This window comes from Ambystoma mexicanum, chromosome 7p (assembly GCF_040938575.1).
Source record: "Ambystoma mexicanum isolate Mex_15411 chromosome 7p, UKY_AmexF1_1, whole genome shotgun sequence".
NCBI classification, from domain to species: domain Eukaryota; kingdom Metazoa; phylum Chordata; class Amphibia; order Caudata; family Ambystomatidae; genus Ambystoma; species Ambystoma mexicanum.
In genome coordinates, this window is record NC_090939.1 from 279,596,979 (window position 1) to 279,612,362 (window position 15,384).

A 15,384-nucleotide genomic window follows, 5' to 3' on the forward strand; every position below is an offset into this window, starting at 1 on the left:
CAAGTGCTGGGATATAACGGAGATTCCTCCAAATCAGATAAGTCTATGTCCTCCTCCCCTTTCTCCTCACCTGTTTCTTCCAGAAGATTTCCTCGTCTGTAGGACTTGTCTTTTGGTCTTTTCTTCTTTGTGAAGAGATAAGGTCGTCCGCGGGAAGAAGCCACCCTGATTCCCTGATAAACAGGAAAACAGCCGGCCCCGTCCCGAAGATGCCAGGAAGAGAGGAAAAAAGCTGCCGCTTAAAAAAAACCTCTCGCCGGATGTTGTTGATAACAAATGCGTGCTGGAGGAGTTGACTGGAGAGTCCGGAGTGCAGGTGAAAGGCAGGAAAGTCTTCCGAAGCAGTCAAGCTGTAGTATTTGAAGTTGTAGCAAGAGAAGCCCGGGGAACACGGGATGGAGGAAAACACACCACTGCCAGAAACCGGAACGAGATCCGGAAAACAGGAAGGAATAGAGGAGCCCCGAAAGGCACGGGAATCAATAGAACGGAGTAAACAGGCAAAAAAGGAAGGGAAGAAGCAGTAGAAAGAATCACTGCTTTAGTTACTGAGTAAACCAGGTAATAGGGGAAGTACTGGAAACACAGTAGCACGGCAACAAAGCGAAAGAAACAAGTTGCAACGCACAGAGCCCAGAGAGGGGCGTGGTTAAATACGGAAACAAGAGAAAAGGCTAGACCGATAAACCAGGAAGCGGAAGGAAAAGTAACACAGAAGAAAAAGACTAGACCGCCAAACCAGGAAGTGAAAAGAAAAAACACACGGAACATCTAATGGCGCCGCCAACGCCAAGCCTTCCATAACCGCCAGCGGCCACCAAAGGACGGCGGCATGACAGTATGCCCCCTCCCAAGCGGCACCCCCCCGGTTTACCCGGGAACAGACGGTGAAACCGCTGAATCAATGCCGGAGCGTGAACATGAGACACCGGTTCCCAGGAGTCCTCTGAGTGCGGGTTTCCTTTCCAGTGGATGAGATACTCCAAGCGACCCTGATGATAGCGGGAGTCCCGGATGGAGGCCACCTTATACTCATCAGAAGGAACCACTTTGGGAACCGGATCATGCGGCAAAGTGCGAAGGTAGGGATCACTCTTGTATTCCCTAAGGAGGGAGGAATGAAACACCGGATGGAGACGGTGCATATGTTTCGGCAACTGGAGACGAAAGGCCACAGGATTGATCTGGCGTAGAATAGGGAAAGGACCCAGATAGCGGGGTGAAAGTTTAGAGGGGTGTAGCCAACGAGGTAGAAACCTAGTAGACAACCAGACCTTGGTGCCCTTACGCCATGCCGGAACCGGCTGGCGCTTAAGGTTGCAGTAAGATCGGTACCGGAGACTGCTAGCTCGCAAGCAACTCGTGGCAGACTTCTGAGCATCCGAGATACTGGTAAGTAGGGCATCAACAGATGGAGTTGTAGAAGGAGGAAAAGAGAGAGAAGGAATAAAGCTGGGATGGAAACCATAGGAACAAAAGAAAGGACTGAGACCAGTGGCACTGTGCTCTGCATTGTTATAGGCAAATTCTGCAGTAACCAACAGACTAACCCAATTGTCCTGTTGGGCATTAGCGAAACACCGAAGATATTGCTCCAGAGTGGCGTTCGTTCTTTCTGTCTGTCCATTGGTCTGTGGGTGGAAACCGGATGACAAAGCTCGTTCCATACCCAGTCTTTCACAAAGTTCCTTCCAGAACTTCGAGGTGTACTGAGATCCCCTGTCAGAAATAATCTTGTCCGGGGTACCATGTAAGCGGAATATTTCCCTGGCAAACACTGCCGCCATCTCGGCTGCAGTAGGAAGACCCGCCAAAGGAGTGAAATGTGCCATCTTGGTGAAGCAATCGACCGTTACCATGATGCATGAACAACCTTCTGAAGGTGGCAGGTCCACGATGAAATCTGTAGAAATAACGCACCAGGGTCTCTTCGGAAGGTCCTGTTGTTGGAGAAGCCCTATTGCCTTTTGAGTGCTGTACTTTGATCGACAACATACCGGGCATGACTCGACGTAGGTTGTAACTTCTTTGGCCATCCCAGGCCACCAGAACCTGCGAAGAAGCAACTCCAAGGTGTTCTTTACACCTCTGTGTCCCGCTGTTGGATCATCATGGCACCATTTTAAAACCGACTGACGGGAGATACTGTCTGGTAGAAATAGTCGTTGTTGTTGAAAACATAAACCACCTTGCATGGATAGATCCTTCGGAAGAGGGTTAGTGGACCGTGTGGCCTCACGGACTCTGTCCAGAAACGAATCCACAGAACAGATCACTTTAACGTCTGGTAGCATGAGGCTGGGAAATTCCTTCAGAACCCTGTCTGGTACTGGTCTTCTGGAAAGGGCATCAGCAAGTATGTTCTTGGAACCTGGTAAGTAAGTCAGTACGAAATCATATTGGGAGAAAAAATGTGCCCAGCGAGCTTGACGTGAGTTGACGCATTCCATCTTCTGCAGAATCTTAAGATTTTTATGATCTGTTCTGATCTCAAAAGGATGAGTAGCTCCCTGTAGGAGATGTCGCCATTCTTCGCATGCGGATTTCATGGCCAGAAGTTCCTTTTCAATCACCGAATAATGTGTTTGACTGTCGTTCAGTGTTTTGGACATGTAGGCAACGGGATGTTCTAGCTCCCCGTGTTCCTGTAGGAGAGCTGCTCCAATTGCTGCAGAAGAGGCGTCAGTCTCCACAATGAATCTTAGATTCTGATCTGGTTGATGAAGTACCGGGGCAGAGCAGAATTCCTTCTTGAGAAGTTGGAAAGCCCGGTTTGCCTCAGAAGACCAGGAGAAGGGCATGGATGACTTCTTTAGCAACCTTGTAATGGGAAGAACTCGATCCGAGAATCCTTGGATGAATTTGCGATAAAAATTGGCTAGACCTAAAAACCTTTGGACGTCTTTGATGGTATGGGGTGTTGGCCATTGCATGATGGCGTCGGTCTTAGCGGAATCCATGCGAATACCTTCTGAAGACAGGATAAAGCCAAGATAGTTGACCTCGGAGACTTGAAAGATGCACTTGTCAGCATTGGCCTTGAGTAGATTGTCTTGAAATCTTTGAAGGACTTGGTGGAGATGTTTAGCATGAAGTTGAGCGTCTTTAGAATACACCAAAATGTCGTCGAGGTAGACGACAGCAGAATGAAAAAGTAGATCGGAGAAAATGCGATCCATGAATCTCTGAAATACAGATGGAGCATTGACAAGACCAAACGGCATAACACAATATTCATAGTGACCGAAGGGAGTGCGAAAAGCCGTCTTCCATTCGTCACCGGATCGTATCCTCAAAAGGTGGTAGGCTCTTCTTAAATCAATCTTAGAGAAGATCTTCGCCCCTTGAACAGCTTCTAGGATGTCTCCGATAAGTGGCATGGGATACCTATCTCTGAGAGTAACTTGGTTAAGACCCCTATAGTCAATGCAAGGGCGAAGTTCATCGGAACCTTTCTTTGGAACAAAAAAAAGCGAAGCCCCAGCAGGAGAAAACGAAGGTCGGATCAGGCCATGATGTGTATTAGCATCCAGGTATTCTTTAAGTGCTTTCTTTTCCTTAAGAGAAAGAGAAAACATCCTTCCAAAAGGTACAACAGCATTGGGCTGGAGAACGATCTGACAGTCCTCTGGTCTATGAGGTGGTAACTTCTGAGGACCATCGTCCGTAAATACCTCCTGGTAGCGGAGATATTCTCTGGGAATACTGTTTACCTTAAGTACCTCTGAACTAGAGTCTAATTCCGGACAAACATGAACCGTAGTATGTTGGGTCTGTGAGGAACATGAACTACGACAAAAGGCTGATGTAAAGGACAGTTGATTCTTTGTCCAATCTATGGTCGGATTATGCTTCCGAAGCCACGAGACTCCCAGGATCAATGGAAAATGTGCAGCTCGGATGAGGTCAAATTGAATGGTCTCGTTGTGATGTAGGATCTTCATCTGCATAGGAGGTGTAGTATGAGTGATAAGGCCCGAGCTGAGTGGTCTACCATCTACACCCTCCACCTTTTGATCCTCGTCCTTTTGCAAACGGTGAATGCCAACCTTTTCCGCCCAAACCAAATCCATAAAGCAACCGGCAGCACCACAGTCCAGTAGTGCCAAAACCTCATAGGACTGCTGAGAGAGGCTTAACTCCACTCCAACTACCATCAGACGGTTGTCTTCTACTGTGGACGGCGTGGGTGTGACCGATAAAGAGACGAAGGGACCAGGTAATCCCCCTCGGTAACTTGTCCCAACTAGTTCCGAGGATTGGCGTTTCCCGAACGTCTGGGAGGCACGTTAGGACAGTCTCTAAGTATATGTTGATTGGATCCACAATACATACACAGGTTGTTATCTCTGCGTCTTCTTCTTTCTTCCGGGGTGAGTGGCCCTCGGGTAGTTCCAATCTGCATTGGTTCCTCTTTTGACATACAGGTGGGAGAGGGGGGGGGGTAATCCAGGATCAAGTGTAGCAGGAAATCCACGTTGTTTTCGACGTTCAGACCGTCGTTCTGAGATGCGGAAGTCCAGCTGAATAACAGTAGACCACAGATCGGTTAAAGTAGCTGGTCGGTTAACCCTTGCTAATTCATCTTTGAGTTCCTCCGTTAATCCTCTCCGAAAGATGGTGTACTGAGCGTTCTCTTGCCAGCCTGCGTCAGCAGCCACCCGTTTAAAACGGGAGATGTATGTCAGCAGGTCCGTACTTCCTTGTCGGATATCCAGTAGCTGTTCGCTGGCGACTGCCGCAGACTCTTGCCTTTCAAAAGCCGTTTTGAATTGGGCGGTGAAACCGGCATAATCTTGGAGTAAAGGGCTGGCACTGGTCACCAGAGGGGTAGCCCAAGAAAGGGCGTTACCCGTAAGGTTAGAAATTAGAAAACCTATACGGGCTGAGTCTGAGGCATATGCTTGTGGTCTGAAAGTGAAATAGATTATGCATGCCTCCATGAACTCTTTGAATCTAGCCGGAGAGCCATCGTATTTACCTCAGGCTAAGGGCATGGGAGGCAAATCACTCCGGGACTGTTCGAAGTGATCGACACGCTGCCTCAAAGCAGTGTTTTCGGCTTTCACAGCCTGTAATTCTAACGTCACATTCTGCATTGCAGCGAGCAAATCTTGGACCTGTTCCGGGATAGACATTGTGTTCTCTTCTAGGCGTTGCAAATACGTCACAAGTGCTGGGATATAACGGAGATTCCTCCAAATCAGATAAGTCTATGTCCTCCTCCCCTTTCTCCTCACCTGTTTCTTCCAGAAGATTTCCTCGTCTGTAGGACTTGTCTTTTGGTCTTTTCTTCTTTGTGAAGAGATAAGGTCGTCCGCGGGAAGAAGCCACCCTGATTCCCTGATAAACAGGAAAACAGCCGGCCCCGTCCCGAAGATGCCAGGAAGAGAGGAAAAAAGCAGCCGCTTAAAAAAAACCTCTCGCCGGATGTTGTTGATAACAAATGCGTGCTGGAGGAGTTGACTGGAGAGTCCGGAGTGCAGGTGAAAGGCAGGAAAGTCTTCCGAAGCAGTCAAGCTGTAGTATTTGAAGTTGTAGCAAGAGAAGCCCGGGGAACCCGGGATGGAGGAAAACACACCACTGCCAGATACCGGAACAAGATCCGGAAAACAGGAAGGAATAGAGGAGCCCCGAAAGGCACGGGAATCAATAGAACGGAGTAAACAGGCAAAAAAGGAAGGGAAGAAGCAGTAGAAAGAATCACTGCTTTAGTTACTGAGTAAACCAGGTAATAGGGGAAGTACTGGAAACACAGTAGCACGGCAACAAAGCGAAAGAAACAAGTTGCAACGCACAGAGCCCAGAGAGGGGCGTGGTTAAATACGGAAACAAGAGAAAAGGCTAGACCGATAAACCAGGAAGCGGAAGGAAAAGTAACACAGAAGAAAAAGACTAGACCGCCAAACCAGGAAGTGAAAAGAAAAAACACACGGAACATCTAATGGCGCCGCCAACGCCAAGCCTTCCATAACCGCCAGCGGCCACCAAAGGACGGCGGCATGACATCCACATAGACAGTGGGCATTTCCTCACATTTGTCTTCTTCAAAGACTTTGTGTGGGGAATTAAGGTATGCCTCCATGTTGTCCTTGATTTTTAGACTTTCCTCCTCGAGACAGTTTTCTCTAGCACAATCATGCAAGTCAGCCAGACCTTGCGCGAGGGGACTCTACTTGTTTTGGCCATATCTGACCTCCACAGGAAAGCCTTGCATTGACAGAATCCAGGAAGTAATTCGGAAATTACTCCCATTCCCGGCCCGGATTCTGTCACTTTGGAGATATTGCAGAGGCTGGTGTGGAGTCTCCACTATGATGTGTTCCCCCTGGATGAACGGGCGGTAATTCTTCAATGCCCACACCGTTGCCAGGAGTGCCTTCTCACAATCGTTGAATTTTTCCTCCACAGACGATAAAGTTTTGCTCGCATAGGAGATTACTCTATTGACCTTGTCATGCTTTTGGTATAATACTGCCTTCAAGCACGTATAAGAAAACCCTGTTTCCAGGAAGAACTCCTTGTTTCTGACAGGGTAAGCTAGGCAAGGTGCTTGTGAGAGGCTTCTTTTGAGTTGTCTTACTGCCTCGGATTGTTCTGGACCCCATTCCCACTTGACCCCCCCCTTCAAGAGATGAATCAGGGGCCTAGTGATCTCTGTGTAGCCTTCAATGAACTTTCTGCTGTAATTAGTCAGTCCAAGGAGGCTCCTTAGTTCCCGCAGAGTTGTGGGGTCTTTCAGTTTCTGAAGTGCTTCCACTTTCTTTTCTTGGGGACAGAGACCCTGAGGAGTAATCTCATGCCCCAAGAAATTAACACGGGTTCTACACCACTGTGCTTTCTGAAAGGAAAGTTTTGCTCCGGTGGCCCTCAAATGCGTCGGAATATAACGGATCTCCGCTATGTGTTCTTCTACAGATGAACTTTTGATGAGGACATCATCTACATAAGCCAGGTTACCCCTCGCACCCAGGTCGGGCCTGGCCTTATGTAGGAAAATTTTGAATTCATTGCCGGAGTTGAGGTATCCGAAGGGAGTCCGGGTCCATGTGTACTGCTGGCCCCCAAAGCTAAAAGCCAGTTTGTATTGGTCCTCCCTACTGACAGGCACGGTCCAGTATCCATTGGTCAGGTCTATTGCTGTGAATACCTGTGACCCCTGAATCTGGGCGAGCCTTTGGTCAATGTAGGGCAGAGGCCATCGGGAAGTATGGACCTGTTTGTTGAGCTCCCTAAGGTCGGCGCAGAGTCTCCACTGGCCGTTTGGCTTCAATATTCCCAGCAACGGATTATTGAAAGTGCTGTGGACTGGACGGATTATTCCCCGGGACTCAAGGTTCTTAATTATTTCAGTAAGGGACTCCATGGATGCGAGAGGCAAGCGATATTGCTTCACAAACACTGGAGTCATGCCAGGGTCCGTGGGAATTGTTGTGGTGTGGATGTCGGTGCGACCACAGTCATATGAGTCTACCGCAAAGAGATCTTGGAAATCCAAGAAAACTTGTTTCAACTTTTGCTTCTGTTCCAGAGTCACACAGGCATCAGCTAGGTTGACTCTCTCTTCCACCATCTACCTGAAGCCTGGAAAGACTTCTGGTTTGGCTATCTCAGCGGCCTCGTCCAGCTGGGTGGAGAAGTCCCTGGTCAGAGTGCTGATTTGGACTGGAGGCTTCAGGTGGGAAAGGCAGCCTTCATGGACCTGGAAAATTACCTCATCCCCTCTGAAGTCACAAGTCACATCTTCCTTACCATAAGGGCAAGAAGTGTACACCAGGAAGTTCCCCCCATGCCGGGTGAAAATCCTGTCTGGTGTTGTATTGTCCTCACTGTCACTGTCAAAACAGTCCTTGGGGATCAGTCCTAACAGTTCATTTCCTAAATCAATGGAGAAATGTCAGTCATCAACCGCCATTCCAATAATGGTGCCTGCGGCTAGAGTAATACTCTTTAAGTCGCTGTTATCCACCTCTATTGGAATGGTGTCATGTTCTATGTTGACTAATGGTGTTGGGTTTACCCCTAACCCTTGTTGTTGGAGAGAAGCATTTAGATGAATATACGCATCAGGGTTTTTCAATTTTTGTCCTCTTTTAACTTTCACTTCCAGGGAGAATTGTCGGGTCCTTTCTGGGATGGTGACTTCCTCTTTAATCTGAATTTCAACTGCATAAGGTAGCAATTGAGCTGACCTAAATGCTTTTTCTTGATCATCAAAGCCCATCGGATTATCCGCTAATCGGGACCAAGCTTTGAAGTTTATTAGATGAGAGGAATTCGGTAATTCTCCCCCTCCTGCATTTAGTTCATCAAAGGCCCATTTGGACAGAAGGGTAGCTTGGGATCCAGTGTCCACCAGTGCCCAAATTGTACCCTGCCCCTGTACTTGTACCGGGGCATAGTATCTCCCCTCCTTCTCCTCAAGGGGGCACAGATAATGCACATTTTTTGACAACTGGTGGGCTAATTTTCTGGTTTTGGACATTGCTAGCGAAGAGATTTGGGCAGAATTCTGTGGAGAGCCTGGGGAATCTGAAAGAAAAAGTTGGCAACTGGAAATGGTTTCGGGTTCTGGGCCGCCTCCCCGCTTTTTGGAGGCAGTCATCAGGATGGATTTGACCCATGGGATTTTGGTATTGTTGGTTCTGGGATAGAATGATGGGCGGCGACAGCTCAATCCCCACATCTACCAAGTCTGTTGATTCAGTTTTAGGTTCCCCTGGTTCCGGTTCTGGGTCACCCCTGCCTTTTGGGAGGCAGTCACCAGGATGGGTTTGACCCAGGGGTTTTTGGTTTTGTTGGTTCTGGGATAGAATGATGGGCAGCGACAGCTCAATCCCCACATCTACCCAGTCTGGATTGGAACCTCTTGGGACCCATTTTTCCTTGGGAGGAGTTCCCCCATCTCTGAAGGAGAAGATCCTTTTCCCAGGATCCTCTGAGGATCCCTCTCCCTCAAATTGGAAGACCTGTACCTCCTCCACAAAGTGGGTCTGTTTGGGTCCTTTGTTTCTCCTACCCCCCCTCTGCTCCTTGGGAGGCAGGCTTTCAGGGGCAGGAGTTTTTGTTTCCGGTTCCTGGTTTTCCAGGGGCTGTTTACAAGTTGGGAAGGAAGCTTCCTCCAAGGCTTTCACCCCTCTTCCGCTTGTGCCTCCTCCCTGGGAACCGGTGGGTTATCGGGGTGCTGCCCCCGTCATTGTTCTGGAGCACCAGGTCCAGAGTTTGGGGCATTCTGCGGTGGCATGCTCATCTGAGGGTTCTGTTGAGCCCTCAGTATGTGACCCAGATCCCGTGCCATATTTTGGACCTGGCGCTCAAGTTGGGAAACCCGCTCTGGTTGATACGGGGTTCTGTTTTCTCCCCTGGGCTGATCCCGGGAAGGGTAGCTATCCCTTCTCTGGTAATACCTTGGGTTGGGAAGATTTGGGTACCCCTCCACCCTTGGCCTCCCCTCTCCCGGATTAGGTGCTATGAGCTCAGGGAATTGGGGAAAGAAGGATGGATGAGTTTGGGGCTGGAAACCTTGTGGATACCTGGGGAAAAAGTTTGGCTCAGGGTTTGGTGAATTTCTGCCCTCCTGTGGGAAGTTTGGATGGAAGTTCTCTGGGTTAGGTGCTTGACTGGATGCCCCCACCTTGGGCTGGAGGAGTCCACACATAACCCAGGATGGGTTGGTTTCCCTTGTAGCGAGGACTTACATAATCAGGGGTGCGAGGGACCCCATTTGTGGGACTACCTCCTCAACTCCCTGTCTGTGACTGGCCCGAGGGCCTTCTGGGCTGTGAATTATTTGGTGCAGGCAGGTTTTTAGGCCCCCCATCCCCAAATCTAAACCGGGGGCAACCTTTACCTCCGCCACCTTGGCGGCAGCAGGGGTGCTGTTGGTTTTGGGGTTTTTCTGCACATTACTTTTATTTTCTATGGGCTTCTGCACCTCATAGATCCGGGTGGCTTGCTCAATGACCCAGTCTAAAGATCTTTTCTCGTGAAAATCTCTCACAAGCTGGGTCATTACGTACTTGGGAAGAGCATAGAAAAATGTGTTGATGAATTCTCTGCTGTCCGTGCGCACCCTTCTGGTGGTCTGCGCAAAGGCACACTTCAATTCTTGCACGAATTCTTGTGGGGCCTGATCCTCCCCACATTGCAAATTATAGGCTGCCTTGCGAGCCACTTGGGGATTTCTATGTACAGAAAAATGTTTCAAGATGGCCGCCCTATATGTGGACAATCTTGAATGGTTTTGGTCCTCCAGCCCCGCAAAGAAACTGGAGTATTCAGGTGAGAATGTCCATTTGACGTACTGGATGCAGCTACTGCTGTCCTTCAAATGGAAAGTTTCCATCATTTGCTCATAGAGCTCCAAGTGTTCCCAAACAGAATACTTGGCGTTCTTATGATAAGGCGTGATAACACTCCTAATTGCCTTGATCTGTTTTAACTGGTCCTTAAGCAAGGCCCTTTTCACCTTATTGGCCTTTTTGGTTTGGGTAACCCTGGTCCATTCATCCTCTGATTCAGAAGCACTGCTCTCAGAGGTGCCTGTCTGATCTTCCAGGTTTTCCTGGATTCTGCGAGCCTGGGAATAGCTGGCAGAATGTGTGGACCTGGTCTCCTGTGTCCTGTGACGCTCAGAGGAGTCTTCAGATCCCTCCTTGCTACCAGGATTTAATGGGTACCAGGATGCCCTTAGTGGGCCTACTCTCCTGGGGTTCCCCACTAAATTGCACTGTACTTAGGTGCCCATACCCGGATGCCCGTCCATCCATTCCTGGGTGGTACTGGCCTATGAGCCCCATCCTTTTGGCTGGATAGTAATCTGCCATCCCTATGGCCCTGTGCTCATGTGCGCCAGGGGACATGGGGGTGGCAGAGTCCAGGGACTGGGAGAGATGAAGGCCTCTGGTACTAGGGCTCCTGAGGTTATGCTCAGGCGTTTCCCTTTCCCAGCGAACCTCATCTCTATCAGCCCCTGCTCCCTGTTGCAATGCAAGAGCCTGCGCTTTCAGTTCCTCAGTTAAGGCCTTACTAGACTCTATCAGTCTCTCCTGCATGGCTACCTGTTGCTGGAGCCTATCATTGTGCTGGCAGAGAGCCTCATTCTCTCTCTGTGCCTCCTGATTGGTCTTGGAGCACTGGGCCAGTCTTTGTTGCAGGAGGGTTACCTCCTGAGTCCCATCCCTACTGGCCTGCTCCTTTCTTGCCAGAGCCTCTTCCACTCTCCTGGTGTGCTCTAACAGGTTCTGATGCTCTTTTTGGAGGTCACCCAGCCCCTAGAGGGCCAAGTGATTTTCTTCAGTTTTTCGTTTTAAATGGCAGACTTCCTGGCCTAAGGTGTCCCTTTCCTGACCAAGAGTCTGCATCTGTGCCGCCAGGTCGTCCCTTTGCCTTTGAAGGGCACCAGCTTTCTGGCGCTCCTGATCAAACTCTGCCTGGGTATCCAGGTCTTTCAGGATCAGTTTATTGCTCTCTGCCTTTTCCCTATCTAGGTGGCTTTGCAGGGTGACTAACTGCTCAGCACATGCCCTATTAAAATCTAATTGTTGCTCCAGCTTTTTCTGGCTCTGCAGTAGGGAGTCCAAACCTTCATGGTACTCCTTCTGCAAGGCCAGAAATCTGGTATCATGGTCAGACTTTTCCTGTTGCAGGATACACATGTCCTCTTTGATTTTAATGAGATACTGTCTGCTCTCATTTTCTGACTCCTGGCTTCTGTGCATCCTCTGCTCAGAAGAGACCAGGTCAGATTGGGCCTTCTCTAACGCGATCTGTTGCCTATTTGCCAGATCTTGTCCTTGAGCACATTTGTCCTGCATGGCTCCCATATATAGATACAAATATGCCGCTATCCTAACCATCTTGTCGTGTTCATCTTTAGCTTTAGGAGCTCTGTATAGTTCACTCAGAGCCACATGTAAGGGACCCTGATCTCTCCAGATATCTAACCCAGTTGCAGTGACCTGTCGTGTGATTGCCTGCAACCATGCATCCTGGCCCTGCTCAGTCCATCCACCTCTCACAAATAGCTTATGTAAGAAGTGCTCTCTGGCTATTTTGATGTCCACCAGTGTCGTCATTCTGGAATTTGAGCTCCTTCCTGACTTACAGAAGTTTGTATTTTATTTTGCAAAACAGACCGTTTCCTTAGAGCGTTCCTTTGAGGGGTGCTTTCACAGTGTAAAACAGCGTGGTGATCTAACCGGATATGTGTATCTGGTCAGTTGACACACTGTATTAAGCTGCACAAGTGGTAAGTCTAATCCAGAATATCCCGGCTACGAGCCCCCACTTTGTAAGCGGATTCAATTCAACACTACAGCTAAGTGAATGCCTAGTCTGGGATGCTGAGGGTAACCCTTATTGATATATTTTTATGTCCAGTTTGTTTACTCTGGATGACTACCCTTATATAGCACCCCTCTCTTAGAATCCCCCTGACCCCACTGAGCCAAGAAGTAGGTTTGTTTTGCAAATTAAAAGGTTTATTTGAAAATTAAACAATATATATCTATCACACTTTTATAGTAAATTAATATTTAATAGCACACTTGTGAGGAAGATAGTGATCAACAATGGATAACGTTACAGTGGTACACTCTTTTTGATGGCTTAGAAGTGAGATAGAGAGGATAAAGTAGCTGAGAATGCTTTTATGGCTTCAAGGACAATGCAATGATGAATCAAAATGCAGTACCGGAAATAAACTAGATATGACTTCAACAAAAGACAATGTAATCACTTTTCTTTGACAATTCACCCCTTCCCCCTTTATGCAAGGTAAAGAGATGGAAGGAAAGCACACAGTTCTCAGAAATGCAATCAAATATAATTCAGTTCCCCTCTAGCAAGCTTAGAGGAAAACAGATAGGAGTTTTAAACACAGGCAAGATACTTTGATGTGGTTGCAATTAAGTGAAAAATATGCTAAAAAAAGCTTTTAATTCCCTATAGGAGGTTCAGGGTGAGTGAGAGATACTTAAATTAATTCAGGATCACTTTAGCAATGCTCTATGAATGATTGTCAGGTTGCACACGAATTTCAGCAAGGAAAGCAAGGACAAATATTTTTACACGTGGCTGAAATTAAGCAAAATGTCAAATCGCGGCAAATTTGGTCGCGTGTGTCGAGCGCAATTACGGAGGCACTATAGGGAGTAGGAATTCGGTTCTAGGCTCGTTGGAAAGCTTAGAATCTTAGCTTTAAGATGACAGTTTTCAGTTATAAAGATGACAGAATGACATGATTCTAGGAGGCAGTTCTAATAGGCTAAAATAGTTTGGATTAGATTATTTTAAACTAAGAGATTGGTTTTGGCGCAGTGCTAGCTGGGTACTCACACTATATTTTGGACAGGAATGCGACTTCGTCACCGATCGGGTCAGGATTGGCTGGACTTCTGCTAGCGGTTCTTCACAGCGATCTGGTCTCTGGGTCTCCGGTTCTGTTATCGGTTCTGCTAGCGGCACTGCACAGCGGTCTGGTCTCTGGTTCTCTCTGGTTCCGGATACAGCACGGCTTTCTGGATACTGCTACAGGTTCTTGCAAAAGTTCTTGGCAAAGAATTCAAACAGCTTGCCCGGCTGTTGAATAGTTTGGTTGGTTTTGAGGCCTGCTGAAGAGGATTCAGCTTGTGGATTCAGGCCTCTCTGCTACAAATTCTGGAGTTAATTTCTGGTCTCTGGAGATTGATGGATTTGAAGTCTGGATCTCTGGATGTGAAGTCTGAAGTCTCCCAGCAAAGCGTCCCGCAAGAAAGTGGAAAGTGAATGTCTCTACCTGGGTTTCAATGTTCCTTTTATGTGTTTTGAAAATGGGTGTGTGCCTGGGCCTAGCTAAGCCTGCCCCTTTCACTTATCATTGGCCAAGCTTTCCTCTCTCCCTTGATTGGGGGAAAGAAATTGAGTGTCAGAGTGATGCTGTAGGTTTTATGGTCAGAGGAACCTCCCCTTGTCAAATTGCACACAAATCTATTTCTGACCCAAATACATATTTATCTATGTACCATTTTTCTAATATTATAGGTCCAGTTAACATATTTTCTGTAGCACCAAACCATCCGATCCCTGTATTTGTACGATGTTGTGTCCACTTATGACAGAATTCTCCCCTTTTCATCCAGATAACGACCTCTAAACCTTTCCAGATTTTACACAAATGTGCACCAGGGATATGGGTTTCAGATGATAAAGTGTCAGATTTTTAACATGCATACATTTGGAGTAACAACCCTTTTTTCCGCTACTATCCCCAAGAACATACCACAGGGTCCTAACACCTCTTAAAATGTGCACAGAAAATCACAAAAATGATGATGTTATTTATATAATTTTGACAAGTCCGCACTGTGAATTATCCATCTTTTTAAAATCATGCTCTGGCCCCAAAGGGGTGTGGTTTTCCAAAGCACATGGTGGAATTTCTGGTTTATCCACTTCCCCCAAGCTCAGCTTGCTTCTCACAGGCACTGCCCCTCCCAGTTTCTCCCAAGAGGAAGCCACTTTACGGCCCCCCCAATATAACATTTGCCTGAGCCAGTGACAGTGCTTTGTTTAGTTTCCTGTAGTCCCCAGGTGCTACTCCCCTAATTCAATCAGAGAGGTGTAATCTCCTTTTGGCAGGGGCAGCAGAAGGCAGCCAGGCCTGGGAAGAGTGGCTGATCAGGTTTCCCTCCTATCGGGGGTAGTTGTCGGGCAGAATTCACTCTCTTCAGCCAGGCTTCAGCTAAATCTCCCTTTAGTTCCCAGTTTTCTACATTCAAATCCAACTTACAATTTTTGCACATGCAGCTAGAATGCTGATTCTAAGTTCAAAACTATGACAAACAATTGCAACCTATGTGACACTCACAAGTAGGTCACTCATTTATTCTAAACGTTTCGATTTTAGTGGCTTTAACCCAAATTCACTTAAGCTGCTGCCATCCCCAGCTATTTTTTATATATACATTAAATAATTACTTCCTTCAAGTCATTTCAGAATATAGTTTTACATTGTATCCACCTCTTAGCAAGTCTTTCCTTGGCCTGGTTTGGGTTCATTTGTTCAGTTTTACACAAAAGTCTGGTGGTTTTAAAACGCTGGCTTTCTGATAGTGGTGAGCACCAGTATTGCTTCCATTGTTGACATTAAGAAATGAATTCCCCACAGTTCTGGGTTGCTTTTGGCAATCAGCATTACCATTCCCAATGGGTTCAGGCTACTGTGTGTGTAGCCCAATGGTGGTTTTAGGCAGTGCCCTCCTGTGCTCACAACATAGGCAAAAATGGGTGGCAGCCTATTCTTCATGTTTTCCCTGTGCACTCTCTGGGGAGTTCTGGCCATCATGATGTTTTCAATGCCAGTACTGCACAGTTTTATGGTAGGGCTTGGCTGCATGGGTAAAA